Below are 15,657 nucleotides of genomic sequence, written 5' to 3'. Positions count from 1 at the left end.
AATGAGAAGGTGTGTCCAAACTTTTGGTCTGTACTGTACATTGACTGCGGTGAGGAGCACCACCTTTCCCATACCTTAGCAAATTTGGAGGCACATCCTCTATTTTTGTATACAACATTCTAATATGGGATAATGGTATTTACAAAATTTTTCCACTGATTCAATGTGGGCTCTCTCTCCCCCATCCACCTAATTGCCACTGCTTTCCGTGCCATGGTCTTCCTCAAAAATATTCTATCATAGTGATCCCATAGTTCCTCATCCAGAATACCAAAGATACATAACTTGGGGTTCATGGGTACTGTGCGTCCCATAAGAATAGTTAAGAAGTCAGTGATTTTTGTCCAAAACCTCTGAATGTGTGAACACATCCATATCAGATGTCAAAAATCAGCGCCTTCTATGGAGCACCTGTGACAACAAGAATGTGATAATGCGCCAATTTTAGCTAAACGCAAGGGAGATAAGTATCCCTGGTGTATTATACATAACTGTATAAACTTGTTATTTATAGCTGGAGATACCAGTACCGGTGATTCTAGCAAATCCTCAATATCTTCGTCTGTAAGGTCTGGTATCAATGATTGCCATTTGGAGATCTCCTTTAAGGGGGGTAACTTACATTTAGCATTTAGTAGGTGGGTATACAACCCCGAAATAAATCCTTTGGGGCCCTGAGACCTAAATCACCCCAATCATAGGGAATCTGGTAATCCGAATTTGGTTTGCACCAAAATGTGTCTGTAGAGCATGACGTATCTGTAGGAATTTATGGAATGAACTCCTGGGCAAATCATATCTATTACACATTGTGTCATATGTACAAAAATTGTTGTCTTCATACACATTTCCCAACATGTGCACATTATGCCGTTTCCAAAATTTAATTCCGGGCAGTGATAGCAAAGATGGGAACATGGGGTTATCCCATAGAGGAGTATCTGGATTTTGATCTGAATAATTGTGCAAGGTCTTACATGCTTTCCACACTTGAATACCCAATCTATGTATTGGTAGTAGCTGTCCAGGGAATAGGCGTGGTTGTTCTAAAACAGGCCATAATGTTTTGATGTTCAGATTCTCAGCTAAAAGGCATTCAGATCTGGGCACCTGAATATCAATGGTCAACCATGCCTTTAGGTAGCGCAATTGTCCCGCCAAGTAGTAAGTATATAAGTCCGGCAAGGACATGCCCCCGCTCCCCCTCTGACGGCATAAAGTATCCACCGATAGCTTGTGTCTATTAGGCCCCCACAGAAAAGGCGCTAGCATGGACTTGTACTGTTGGAAGACCTTCTTCGGAATAATAAAGGGTGCATGCTCCAGAACATACAAAAATTTGGGTAGGACAACCAATTTGATCAAATTGATGCGACGTGCTACCAACAATGGTAGGCCTCCCCAGACCCTAAATTTGTCTTTGCAGTAGTCCAAGAGAGGTCTAACATTAGAAGCATGAAAAGAGTCTGCATCTTTTGTGATAGTAATACCCAAATATTTAAAGCTAGATACTATAGGTAAGTCCCCATTAAGAAGCTGTACAGGGTCCATGGCATATAGGGGAAAAAGTATTGATTTAGACCAATTAATTAGGAGACCAGAGAATCGGCTAAATCCTTCAATTAGTGATACAGCCCTAGGAAGAGTAGTTTCCACCTCTGACATGAAAAGCACCATGTCGTCTGCATATAAACCTGTTCTGTCTTCACCCTGTCCCAGACTCACACCCCGGAAGACTCCATCACCTCTAATACGTATGGCTAGGGGCTCTATAGCTAATGCAAAGAGCAAGGGAGAAAGTGGGCATCCCTGCCGCGTGCCCCTACCCAGCTGAAAGCTACTTGAGCATGTCCCATTCACCAAAATATTCGATTTTGGTTCCTTATATAATATGGAAATCCATTTGATGAAATTTGGCCCAATTCCAAACTGTTCCAATGTGGTAAGTAAATATAGCCACTCTATTGAGTCGAAGGCTTTGGCCGTATCTAATGAAGCCAATGCCCATCTCTGTATTTTAGCTAGGCCTATCTGCGTAATCACTTGGACCCTTCTGATATTATCAGAAGTAGATCTTCCAGGTAGAAAACCCGACTGATCTGGATGAATATACGGGCTAACCACCCTGCTCAATCTAGATGCTAGAATTTTTGTCAATATTTTGTAATCCAGATACAGTAAGTATCGGCCTGTAAGAGCTGCATTCCGTAGGGTCCTTTCCTGGCTTCAGTAAAATCACAATAGTTGCATCATATAAGGATGGTGGCAAACATCCCTGTAAAAACAACTCATGGTACATGTGCAACAGAGGCAGAGTCATAGAGGCAGCGTATTTGGAATATATTTCCACTGGTAGCCCATCCGGGCCAGGGGATTTCCCTTTTGCAAGCGTGGATATGGCATCTGAAATCTCTTGAGCTGTTATCTGGGCCTCCAATATACTCCTTGACTCCTGCGATAGTTTAGGAATCTCTATGTCTGATAAATAACTCCTCACCTCATCTGTCGTGTATTCTGCCCTCCCAGTATATAGCATCTGGTAATAATCCCTGAATCTACTGACAATGGCATCAGGTTCAGTTAGTAAAGCACCATTTACATCCCTAATTCTAAGTATCGTTGGGGAGGCTTGATTTTGTTGAATTATATGAGCTAATAGCTTACTAGATTGGTTCCCCAATTCAAAGTAAAATTGTCTAGTAAAAAATAACTTGCGCTGGGCCTTCTCTTTCAGGAGGTTCAGATATTGGCTACCCTTTATAAGCCAGTTTTGCTTGTTTTGTTCAGTGGGATCGCTGATGTATAGCCTCTCCAATACAGAGCAGTCAGAAGCTACCTCCTCCTCTAACCTAGCCGAAGCCCTTTTTACAAATGAGATGGAGGATTTTAGGCAGCCCCTCAAGAAAGCCTTCAGTGTGTCCCATTTCAGCAAAGGATCCACATTGTCATCATGAATCTCTACAAATACCGACAATTGATCTGGAATGCGATCATTAGATGAAAAAAGAGTAAGCCAGAAGGAATGTATCCTCATCGAGTGACCAGCCTTCTTAAGCCCAGGTACAAATGTTAGAAGTATCGGTGAATGATCCGATATTCCTCTTACTCAATATTCAATCCTATAGTCAATAGAGCATACATCAGAGTTCCCCATAACGTAATCTATTCTAGATAGGCTATTGTGACTAGTAGAATGACAAGAGTAAATTTTGTCGTCAGGATGTTTAAGTCGCCACATGTCTATCCACCCAATCTCTGCCATTAATTTAGCCATAGGGGATCCGGTTACATCGGCACCCTCCGTGATCCCTCTTGGGTAAAACCTATCCATGGCATTAGACATTGTCATGTTATAATCTCCCATACACAACACCCTAGCTGAAGGGTATGAGACAGCAAAACTAATGGCTTGGTGAATAATTTGCAGGGAAGACGGGGGGGGGGGGGGGGAAGGGGGTATATACACTCCCAGCAGGACATATAGGATACCTTGGATGTATGCTGCTACGAATATATATCTACCAGCAGGATCGATCTGCATTTTCTCAAGCTCCCACCGCAATGATTTACGTATCATTAAAGATACTCCTCGGGACATATTTGTATTGCAGGAGTGCTGCGCCCACTGTTGCCACGGTTTCTTAAGCCGCTTAACCGTGTCTGTATTTAAGTGTGTTTCCTGTAAACACAGGATGTGTGGGTTAAACTTCTGTATCTCAGAAAATACCATGACTCTTTTCTTAACACTCCCCAAACCCTGGATATTCCACGACATTACTCGCATGTCCGCCATTTTGGTATATGAAATTCAATGATTCGGATCCACAACAAATACCTATACCGCCCATCCCCGGTATCCAATACCCTAGCAATCTCATGTCTTGGCGAGCTCAATAGTGTAAAACTGACATAGTACAAAGCAATAAACACATAGAAATATAACATAGAACAGTATAGTATAGCAGAACTCGGAATGTGACTTATTCCCAGCAGACGATCCTCAGTCCTGCAAGTAACTAAACAATGTTAAGGTCCCCGTGACAACAATTAAACGGGGTGTACTAATGGGAGAATTTTACCAATCGCACTGATGTTGTCAGCTGTAACATACAAAAACGCATACCCTAACTTTCTCATATGTAAATGAACAATGTGTATATGCACAACTTGAAAATATTCTCATATACAATGGTGCCGCCGTTACATATGCTGCGGCCATGATGAGGCATCTCCCCTCCTACTCTTGTCAATACATACATCTACAAATATATGTTAGCTATCATTCTCACCGTATGACATAGGATGTTATAGTATTATGCGATTATCTCTAGAGGAAAGATGCCTCACCAACCGCCCCCACAAAGCCAAATAGGATTAAGATCATAGGACCTTGCGGCAACTTATAAACAAATGATATAAGGCAAAACATAAATGATGGAAGCGGAATTCCGCCTACCAGATTAGTACCTGCAACACCAAGGCGCAGTTGAAAACAAATTGCAGTCCCAGTGGTAAGGCCATAAAGTAAAAGCTTTTACCACTCATAATAGCATGCTAGCATACCACAAGTGTCCCTAGGAATAGAGTCATCTGTGATCTCTGGCGGGATGGGGTCTGCTTTCCAACCAGGTGACAGCTTCTGCTGGCGAGTTGAAAAATCTGCTCCTCTCTTCATCTGTAATCCGCAGTCGGGCTGGGTATGCCATAGAATATGGTATGTCCAGATCTCAAAGGCGTTTTTTCACTGCCACAAACGTAGCTCTGCGTTTTTGTAATTCCGCAGAGAAATACGGGAAGAGCATAACTGTGGCATTTCCAAAGCATAAATTCTGTTCGCGCCTTGCCAGTTAAAGGATGTGATCTCTATCGTTGGAATTCAGCAGTCGCGCTAACAGCGGGCGCGGAGGAGCTCCTGGTGGCGGTGCTTTGGCGGGAACTCTATGAGCTCTCTCTACAATGAATGCACTGGAAAAGCTTGCATCAGGAAAGGTAGACTTTAGCCATGTGGTAACGAATGTACCGGGGTCAGTACCCTCCGCTCTTTCTGGCAGTCCAACTAATCATCGCACTTCTGTTGCCAAAATTCCACTTTCTTTTCCAATTCGGAGATTTGTGCAGGTATCGGGTTCACTCTATCATCCACATCAGAAAGTCTCTGTTCAGACTCTTTAATGCGCTCACGCATGTTCTGCATGTCAGCCCTTAAAAGGCCTATATCCACCTTGACCTCTTCCATTTTTCCAGATAGAGAGGACCGGCAGGTTGTGATGGCCAATAAAAGCTGCTCCGTCACCTGTTTGAGTGATGGTTCACCCCCTTGAGACGTTTTCTCCGCTTCCACTAGCGACTCACCAGAGGCTGATGATGCGAGTGACTGCGCTCCCGCTCCGCCGCCATCTTGGCTATCCATGCGGGCGAACTCTTTAAGTTTCTCTGCAGCAGTAAGAGCCCTGTTTCTGGACATTTTCGGAGCACGGGATCTGCCCGGTCCCTTACCACCCGGTGTGGAAATGTTGGCGTTCGGTTAAGGGCTCTTTCACACCTGCGTTCTTTTCTTCCGGCATAGAGTTCCGTCGTCGGGGCTCTATGCCGGAAGAATCCTGATCAGTTTTATCCTAATGCATTCTGAATGGAGAGAAATCCGTTCAGGATGCATCAGGATGTCTTCAGTTCCGGAACGGAACATTTTCTGGCCGGAGAAAATACCGCAGCATGCTGCACTTTTTGCTCCGGCCAAAAATCCTGAAGACTTGCCGCAAGGCCGGATCCGGAATTAATGCCCATTGAAAGGCATTGATCCAGATCCGGCCTTAAGCGAAACGTCGTTTCGGCGCATTGCCGGACCCGACATTTAGCTTTTTCTGAATGGTTACCATGGCTGCCGGGACGCTAAAGTCCTGGCAGCCATGGTAAAGTGTAGCGGGGAGCGGGGGAGCAGCATACTTACCGTCCGTGCGGCTCCCGGGGCGCTCCCGGGGCGCTCCAGAGTGACGTCAGGGCGCCCCAAGTGCATGGATCACGTGATCGCATGGATCACGTCATCCATGCGCATGGGGCGCTCTGACGTCCTTCTGGAGCGCCCCGGGAGCCGCACGGACTGTCAGTATACCGCTCCCCCGCTCCCCGCTCCTACTATGGCAACCAAGACTTTAATAGCGTCCTGGCTGCCATAGTAACACTGAAAGCATTTTGAAGACGGATCCGTCTTCAAATGCTTTCAGTACACTTGCGTTTTTCCGGATCCGGGGTGTAATTCCGGCAAGTGGAGTACACGCCGGATCCGGACAACGCAAGTGTGAAAGAGGCCTAAGTTCAGGTTAAACCGAAAGTTAGGGTATGAGGTCCGGAGCTTCTGCTAACCGCGTCCGCTCATGTCAGCTTCCGGCCACGCCCCTCACCTTTTCCCATTTCTACTCAATATTTCTTTGTTTATAATCCAACATTCCACCGTGTATGGAAATACTATTTTCAGTTTTTGGGTAATAAGTTTAGCTATTGCCTCCCAGTATTCTGTGAGTTGTGTACAAGGCAAAAACATGTGTAAATAGTCAGCCCCAAGTGAATCATACCGTGGACAATTAGATGTACATCTCAACCCACATTTATTAAGCCATACTGGTGTGACATATACTCTATGTATGATATTAAATTGAACCAAAACATGATTAATCGCCTCCGGACCGCCTAACGCAGGATCGCGTTCCGGAGGCGGCAGCCCTGCGCACAGTCACGCATCTACGCGTCATCTCGCGAGACGCGAGATTTCCTGTGAACGCGTGCACACAGGCGCGCGCGTTCACAGGATCGGAAGGTAGGCGAGTGGATCTCCAGCCTGCCAGCGGCGATCGTTCGCTGGCAGGCTGGAGATGCGATTTTTTTAACCCCTAACAGGTATATTAGACGCTGTTTTGATAACAGCGTCTAATATACCTGCTACCTGGTCCTCTGGTGGTCCCTTTTGTTTGGATCGACCACCAGAGGACACAGGTAGCTCAGTAAAGTAGCACCAAACACCACTACACTACACTACACCACACCCCCCTGTCACTTATTAACGCCTTATGAACCCCTGATCACCCCTGATCACCCCATATAGACTCCCTGATCACCCCCCTGTCATTGATCACCCCCCTGTCATTGATCACCCCCCTGTAAGGCTCCATTCAGATGTCCGTATGATTTTTACGGATCCACTGATACATGGATCGGATCCGCAAAACGCATACGGATGTCTGAATGGAGCCTTACAGGGGGGTGATCAATGACGGGGGTGATCACCCCATATAGACTCCCTGATCACCCCCCTGTCATTGATCACCCCCCTGTAAGGCTGCATTCAGATGTCCGTATGTTTTTTACGGATCCACGGATACATGGATCGGATCCACAAAACACATACAGGCGTCTGACTGGAGCCTTACAGGGGGGTGATCACCCCATATAGACTCCCTGATCACCCCCCTGTCATTGATCACCCCCCTGTCATTGATCACCCCCCTGTAAGGCTGCATTCAGATGTCCGTATGATTTTTACGGATCCACTGATACATGGATCGGATCCGCAAAACACATACGGACATCTGAACGGAGCCTTATAGGGGGGTGATCAATGACAGGGGGGTGATCACCCCATATAGACTCCCTGATCACCCCCCTGTCATTGATCACCCCCCTGTAAGGCTGCATTCAGATGTCCGTATGATTTTTACGGATCCACTGATACATGGATCGGATCCGCAAAACACATACGGACGTCTGAATGGAGCCTTACAGGGGGGTGATCAATGACAGGGGGGTGATCACCCCATATAGGCTCCCTGATCACCCCCCTGTCATTGATCACCCCCCTGTAAGGCTCCATTCAGACATTTTTTTGGCCCAAGTTAGCGGAAATTATAATTTTTTTCTTACAAAGTCTCATATTCCACTAACTTGTGTCAAAAAATAAAATCTCACATGAACTCACCATACCCCTCACGGAATCCAAATGCGTAAAAATTTTTAGACATTTATATTCCAGACTTCTTCTCATGCTTTAGGGCCCCTAGAATGCCAGGGCAGTATAAATACCCCACATGTGACCCCATTTCGGAAAGAAGACACCCCAAGGTATTCTGTGAGGGGCATATTGAGTCCATGAAAGATTGAAATTTTTGGCCCAAGTTAGCGGAAAGGGAGACTTTGTGAGAAAAAAAATATATATATCAATTTCCACTAACTTGTGCCAAAAAAAAAAAATTCTATGAACTCACCATGCCCCTCATTGAATACCTTGGGGTGTCTTCTTTCCAAAATGGGGTCACATGTGGGGTATTTATACTGCCCTGGCATTCTAGGGGCCCTGAAGCGTGAGAAGAAGTCTGGGATCCAAATGTCTAAAAATGCCCTCATAAAAGGAATGTGGGCCCATTTGCGAATCTAGGCTGCAACAAAGTGTCACACATCTGGTATCGCCGTACTCAGGAGAAGTTGGGCAATGTGTTTTGGGGTGTAATTTTACATATACCCATGCTGGGTGAGATAAATATCTTGGTCAAATGCCAACTTTGTATAAAAAAAAATGGGAAAAGTTGTCTTTTGCCAAGATATTTCTCTCACCCAGCATGGGTATATGTAAAATGACACCCCAAAACACATTGCCCAACTTCTCCTGAGTACGGAGATACCACATGTGTGACACTTTTTCGAAGCCTAGGTGGGCAAAGGGGCCCACATTCCAAAGAGCACCTTTCGGATTTCACCGGCCATTTTTTACAGATTTTGATTTCAAACTACTTACCACACATTAGGGCCCCTAGAATACCAGGGCAGTATAACTACCCCACAAGTGACCCCATTTTGGAAAGAAGACACCCCAAGGTATTCGCTGATGGGCATAGTGAGTTCATAGAAGTTTTTATTTTTTGTCACAAGTTAGTGGAATATGAGACTTTGTAAGAAAAAAAAAAAAAAAAATCATCATTTCCCGCTAACTTGTGACAAAAAATAAAAAGTTCTATGAACTCGCTATGCCCATCAGCGAATACCTTAGGGTGTCTACTTTCCGAAATGGGGTCATTTGTGGGGTGTTTGTACTGTCTGGCCATTGTAGAACCTCAGGAAACATGACAGGTGCTCAGAAAGTCAGAGCTGCTTCAAAAAGCGGAAATTCACATTTTTGTACCATAGTTTGTAAACGCTATAACTTTTACCCAAATCATTTTTTTTCTTACCCAAACATTTTTTTTTTATCAAAGACATGTAGAAAAATAAATATAGAGAAAAATTTATATATGGATGTCGTTTTTTTTGCAAAATTTTACAACTGAAAGTGAAAAATGACATTTTTTTGCAAAAAAATCGTTAAATTTCGATTAATAACAAAAAAAGTTAAAATGTCAGCAGCAATGAAATACCACCAAATGAAAGCTCTATTAGTGAGAAGAAAAGGAGGTAAAATTCATTTGGGTGGTAAGTTGCATGACCGAGCAATAAACAGTTAAAGTAGTGTAGATCAGAAGTGTAAAAAGTGGCCTGGTCATTAAGGGTGTTTAAGCTAGGGGGGCTGAGGTGGTTAAAATTGTGTGACACTAATCTTAAATTAGTCATTATTTTCCCCCAATCATCTGGTTCGATGGATCCTTAAAGGGGTTCTGCACTTTCATTTAACTGATGATCTATCCTTTGGATAGATCGTCAGCTTCTGATCAGCGGGGGTCCGACACCCGGGACCCCCGCTGATCAGCTGTTTGAGAAGGCAGCGGTGCTCCAGCAGCGCCGCGGCCTTCTCACTGTTTACCGCTGGCCCACTGACATCACGACTAGTATCAACTAGCGTGGGCGGAGCTAAGCTCTGTTCACTTGAATGGAGCTTAGCCCCGCGGACCCCCACCGATCAGAAGCTGATGATCTATCGAGAGGATAGATCATCAGTTAAATGAAAGTGCAGAACCCCTTTAAAGCAGATCCCCAAGCCTTTTGTCCGGGGGAACGTATACCATTAAATAGTGCTTCAAGAACCCATCAGAGAGATAGCAAAAACATTAGGCCTGGCCAAAACAACTGTTTGGAACATTCTTAAAAAGAAGGAACGCATCGGTGAGCTCAGCAACACTAAAAGACCCGGAAGACCACGGAAAACAACTGTGGTGGATGACCAAAGAATTCTTTCCCTGGTGAAGAAAACACCCTTCACAACAGTTGTCCAGATCAAGAACACTCTCCAGGAGGTAGGTGTATGTGTGTCAAAGTCAACAATCAAGAGAAGACTTCACCAGAGTTAATACAGAGGGTTCACCACAAGATGTAAACCATTGGTGAGCCTCAAAAAACAGGAAGGCCAGATTAGAGTTTGCCAAACGACATCCAAAAAAAGCCTTCACAGTTCTGGAACAACATCCTATGGACAGATGAGACCAAGATCAACTTGTACCAGAGTGGTGGGAAGAGAAGAGTATGGAGAATAACAAAAAAAGTTAAAATGTCAGCAGCAATGAAATACCACCAAATGAAAGCTCTATTAGTGAGAAGAAAAGGAGGTAAAATTCATTTGGGTGGTAAGTTGCATGACCGAGCAATAAACAGTTAAAGTAGTGTAGATCAGAAGTGTAAAAAGTGGCCTGGTCATTAAGGGTGTTTAAGCTAGGGGGGCTGAGGTGGTTAAAATTGTGTGACACTAATCTTAAATTAGTCATTATTTTCCCCCAATCATCTGGTTCGATGGATCCTTAAAGGGGTTCTGCACTTTCATTTAACTGATGATCTATCCTTTGGATAGATCGTCAGCTTCTGATCGGCGGGGGTCCGACACCCGGGACCCCCGCTGATCAGCTGTTTGAGAAGGCAGCGGTGCTCCAGCAGCGCCGCGGCCTTCTCACTGTTTACCGCCGGCCCACTGACATCACGACTAGTATCAACTAGCGTGGGCGGAGCTAAGCTCTGTTCACTTGAATGGAGCTTAGCCCCGCGGACCCCCGCCGATCAGAAGCTGATGATCTATCGAGAGGATAGATCATCAGTTAAATGAAAGTGCAGAACCCTTTTAAAGCAGATCCCCAAGCCTTTTGTCCGGGGGAACGTATACCATTAAATAGTGCTTCAAGAAGCGATTTATAAAGTTGAGAAATTTTGAACTTCTGCCCCAAATTTCCCATCAAATCATTCAAAAGTGTAAAAGTATCTATCTGTAAATAAAAATTCCCCTTTACATTAGAAAGTGCTGAACGTAACTGTAAATATCTAAACCAAGATAAATCAATGATATGCTCTCTTTGTGTCAACTCCAAAAAAGGAAGTACAGTCAGGTCCATAAATATTGGAACATAAACACAATTCTAACATTTTTGTCTCTATACATCACCACAATGGATTTGAAATAAAACGAACAAGATGTGCTTTAACTGCAGACTGTCAGCTTTAATTTGAGGGTATTTACATCCAAATCAGGTGAACGGTGTAAGAATTTCAACAGTTTGCATATGTGCCTCCCACTTGTTAAGGGACCAAAAGTAATGGGACAATTGGCTTCTCAGCTGTTCGATGGCCAGGTGTGTGTTATTCCCTCATTATCCCAATTACAATGAGCAGATAAAGGGTCCAGAGTTCATTTCAAGTGTGCTATTTGCATTTGGAATCTGTTGCTGTCAACTCTCAAGATGAGATTCAAAGAGCTGTCACTATCAGTGAAGCAAGCCATCATTAGGCTGAAAAAACCCAACAAACCCATCAGAGAGATAGCAAAAACATTAGGCCTGGCCAAAACAACTGTTTGGAACATTCTTAAAAAGAAGGAACGCATCGGTGAGCTCAGCAACACTAAAAGACCCGGAAGACCACGGAAAACAACTGTGGTGGATGACCAAAGAATTCTTTCCCTGGTGAAGAAAACACCCTTCACAACAGTTGTCCAGATCAAGAACACTCTCCAGGAGGTAGGTGTATGTGTGTCAAAGTCAACAATCAAGAGAAGACTTCACCAGAGTGAATACAGAGGGTTCACCACAAGATGTAAACCATTGGTGAGCCTCAAAAAACAGGAAGGCCAGATTATAGTTTGCCAAACGACATCCAAAAAAAGCCTTCACAGTTCTGGAACAACATCCTATGGACAGATGAGACCAAGATCAACTTGTACCAGAGTGGTGGGAGGAGAAGAGTATGGAGAAGGAAATTAACTTCTGATGATCCTAAGCATACCACCTCATCAGTGAAGGATGGTGGTGGTATTGTCATGGCGTGGGCATGTATGGCTGCCAATGGAACTGGTTCTCTTGTATTTATTCATGATGTGACTGCTGACAAAAGCAGCAGGATGAATTCTGAAGTGTTTTGGGCAATATTATCTGCTCACATTCAGCCAAATGCTTCAGAACTCATTGGACGGCGCTTCACAGTGCAGATGGACAATGACCCAAAGCATACTGCAAAAGCAACCAAAGAGTTTTTTAAGAGAAAGAAGTGTAATGTTATGCAATGGCCAAGTCAATCACCTACCTGAATCAGATTGAGCATGCATTTCACTTGCTGAAGACAAAACTGAAGGGAAAATGCCCCAAGAACAAGCAGGAACTGAAGACAGTTGCAGTAGAGGCCTGGCAGAGCATCACCAGGGATGAAACCCAACGTCTTGTGATGTCTATGCGTTCCAGACTTCAGGCTGTAATTGACTGCAAAGGATTTGCAACAAAGTATTAAAAAGTGAAAGTTTAAATTAATGATTATTCTTCTGTCCCATTATTTTTGGTCCCTTAACAAGTGGGAGGCACATATGCAAACTGTTGTAATTCCTACACTGTTCACCTTATTTGGATGTAAATACCCTCAAATTAAAGCTGATAGTCTGCAGTTAAAGCACATCTTGTTTGTTTCCTTTCAAATCCATTGTGGTGGTGTATAGAGCCAAAAATGTTAGAATTGTGTTGATGTCCGAATATTTATGGACCTGACTGTATATCTCCATTGCTCACTACTTGTGCAACATACAGAATATTATTTTTTTGCCAATATTTATCTTCAGCTAGATCATCCAACTCTAGAGTTGAGCGAACACCTGGATGTTCGGGTTCGACGAGTTCGGCCGAACTTTCGAAAAATGTTCGGGTTCGGGATCCGAACACGACCCGAACTTCATCCCGAACCCGAACCCCATAGAAGTCAATGGGGACCCGAACTTTTGGGCACTAAAAAGGCTGTAAAACACACCCGGAAAGGGCTAGAGGGCTGCAAAAGGCAGCAAAATGTAGTTAAATCCCCTGCAAACAAATGTAGATAGGGAAATGATGAGTTAACATAAAATAAATAAAAATTAAACAATATTAATTGGAGTGAGGTCCCATAGCACAGAATCAGGCTTCAAGTCACCCACCAATGGAGAAGGTCACTTACTATTATTTTGACCACAGCACCCAGACAAAGGAGAGAGGTCCCACAGCAGAGAACCAGGCATCATATCACCCACCACAGGAGTAGGCCACCATTTAGTTACTTTGACCCCTACACCCAGACGGAGGAGAGAGGTTACACAGCAGAGAATCAGGCATTTAGATCACCCACCACAGGAGTAGGCCACCATTGAATCAGACCCCGGCAACCATGTCAGATGGCACAAGCATAAGCTTTATATCAATCAGCACAGGAGAAGGCGACTTTGACAGACTTTGACCCCTACACCCGGACGGAGGAGAGAGGTTTCAAAGCAGAGAATCAGGCATTTAGATCACCCACCACAGGAGTAGGCCCCAATTTAATGGGACCCCGGCAACCATGTCAGATGGCACAACCATCAGCTTCATATCAATCAGCACAGGAGAAGGCGACTTTGAAAGACTTTGACCCCTACACCCAGACGGAGGAGAGAGGTTTCACAGCAGAGAATCAGGCATTTAGATCACCCACCACAGGAGTAGGCCCCCATTGAATCAGACCCTGGCAACCATGTCAGATGGCACAACCATCAGCTTTATATCAATCAGCACAGGAGAAGGCGACTTTGAAAGACTTTGACCCCTACACCCAGATGGAGGAGAGAGGTTTCACAGCAGAGAATCAGGCATCATATCAACCACCACAGGAGAAGCCACCATTTAGTTACTTTGACCCCTGCACCCAGGAAGAGGAGAGAGGCACCACAGCACATATTCTGGCATCATATCAGCCACCACAGGAGAAGCCACCATTGAGTTACTTTGACCCCCGCACCCAGGAAGAGGAGAGAGGCACCACAGCACATATTCTGGCATCATATCAGCCACCACAGGAGAAGCCACCATTGAGTTACTTTGACCCCCGCACCCAGGAAGAGGAGAGAGGCACCACAGCACATATTCTGGCATCATATCAGCCACCACAGGAGAAGCCACCATTGAGTTACTTTGACCCCTGCACCCAGGAAGAGGAGAGAGGCCCCACAGCACATATTCTGGCATCATATCAGCCACCACAGGAGAAGCCACCATTTAGTTACTTTGACCCCTTCACCCAAACAGAGGAGAGAGGTTCCACATCAGAGAATCAGGCATCATATCAACCACCACAGGAGTAGGCCACAATTTAATGGGACCCCGGCAACCATGTCAGATGGCACAACCATCAGCTTCATATCAATCAGCACAGGAGAAGGCGACTTTGAAAGACTTTGACCCCTACACCCAGACGGAGGAGAGAGGTTTCACAGCAGAGAATCAGGCATTTAGATCACCCACCACAGGAGTAGGCCCCCATTGAATCAGACCCTGGCAACCATGTCAGATGGCACAACCATCAGCTTTATATCAATCAGCACAGGAGAAGCCACCATTGAGTTACTTTGACCCCTGCACCCAGGAAGAGGAGAGAGGCCCCACAGCACATATTCTGGCATCATATCAGCCACCACAGGAGAAGCCACCATTGAGTTACTTTGACCCCCGCACCCAGGAAGAGGAGAGAGGCACCACAGCACATATTCTGGCATCATATCAGCCACCACAGGAGAAGCCACCATTGAGTTACTTTGACCCCTGCACCCAGGAAGAGGAGAGAGGCCCCACAGCACATATTCTGGCATCATACTAACCACCACAGGAGAAGCCACCATTGAGTTACTTTGACCCCTGCACCCAGGAAGAGGAGAGAGGCCCCACAGCACATATTCTGGCATCATATCAGCCACCACAGGAGAAGCCACCATTGAGTTACTTTGACCCCCGCACCCAGGAAGAGGAGAGAGGCACCACAGCACATATTCTGGCATCATATCAGCCACCACAGGAGAAGCCACCATTGCGTTACTTTGACCCCCGCACCCAGGAAGAGGAGAGAGTCACCACAGCACATATTCAGGCATCATATCACACACCACAGGAGAAGGCCTCTTTCAGTGATTTAGGCCTTTGGACCCAGACAGAGGAGAGAGGCACCACAGCACATATTCTGGCATTATATCAGCCACCACAGGAGAAGCCACCATTGAGTTACTTTGACCCCTGCACCCAGGAAGAGGAGAGAGGCCCCACAGCACATATTCTGGCATCATATCAGCCACCACAGGAGAAGCCACCATTGAGTTACTTTGACCCCTGCACCCAGGAAGAGGAGAGAGGCCCCACAGCACATATTCTGGCATCATACTAACCACCACAGGAGAAGCCACCATTGAGTTACTTTGACCCCTGCACCCAGGAAGAGGAGAGAGGCCCCACA

Source organism: Bufo bufo, chromosome 6 (assembly GCF_905171765.1).
Source record: "Bufo bufo chromosome 6, aBufBuf1.1, whole genome shotgun sequence".
NCBI lineage: Eukaryota > Metazoa > Chordata > Amphibia > Anura > Bufonidae > Bufo > Bufo bufo.
The sequence above is the reverse complement of the archived record's forward strand: the minus strand, read 5'-3'. Positions refer to the sequence as shown.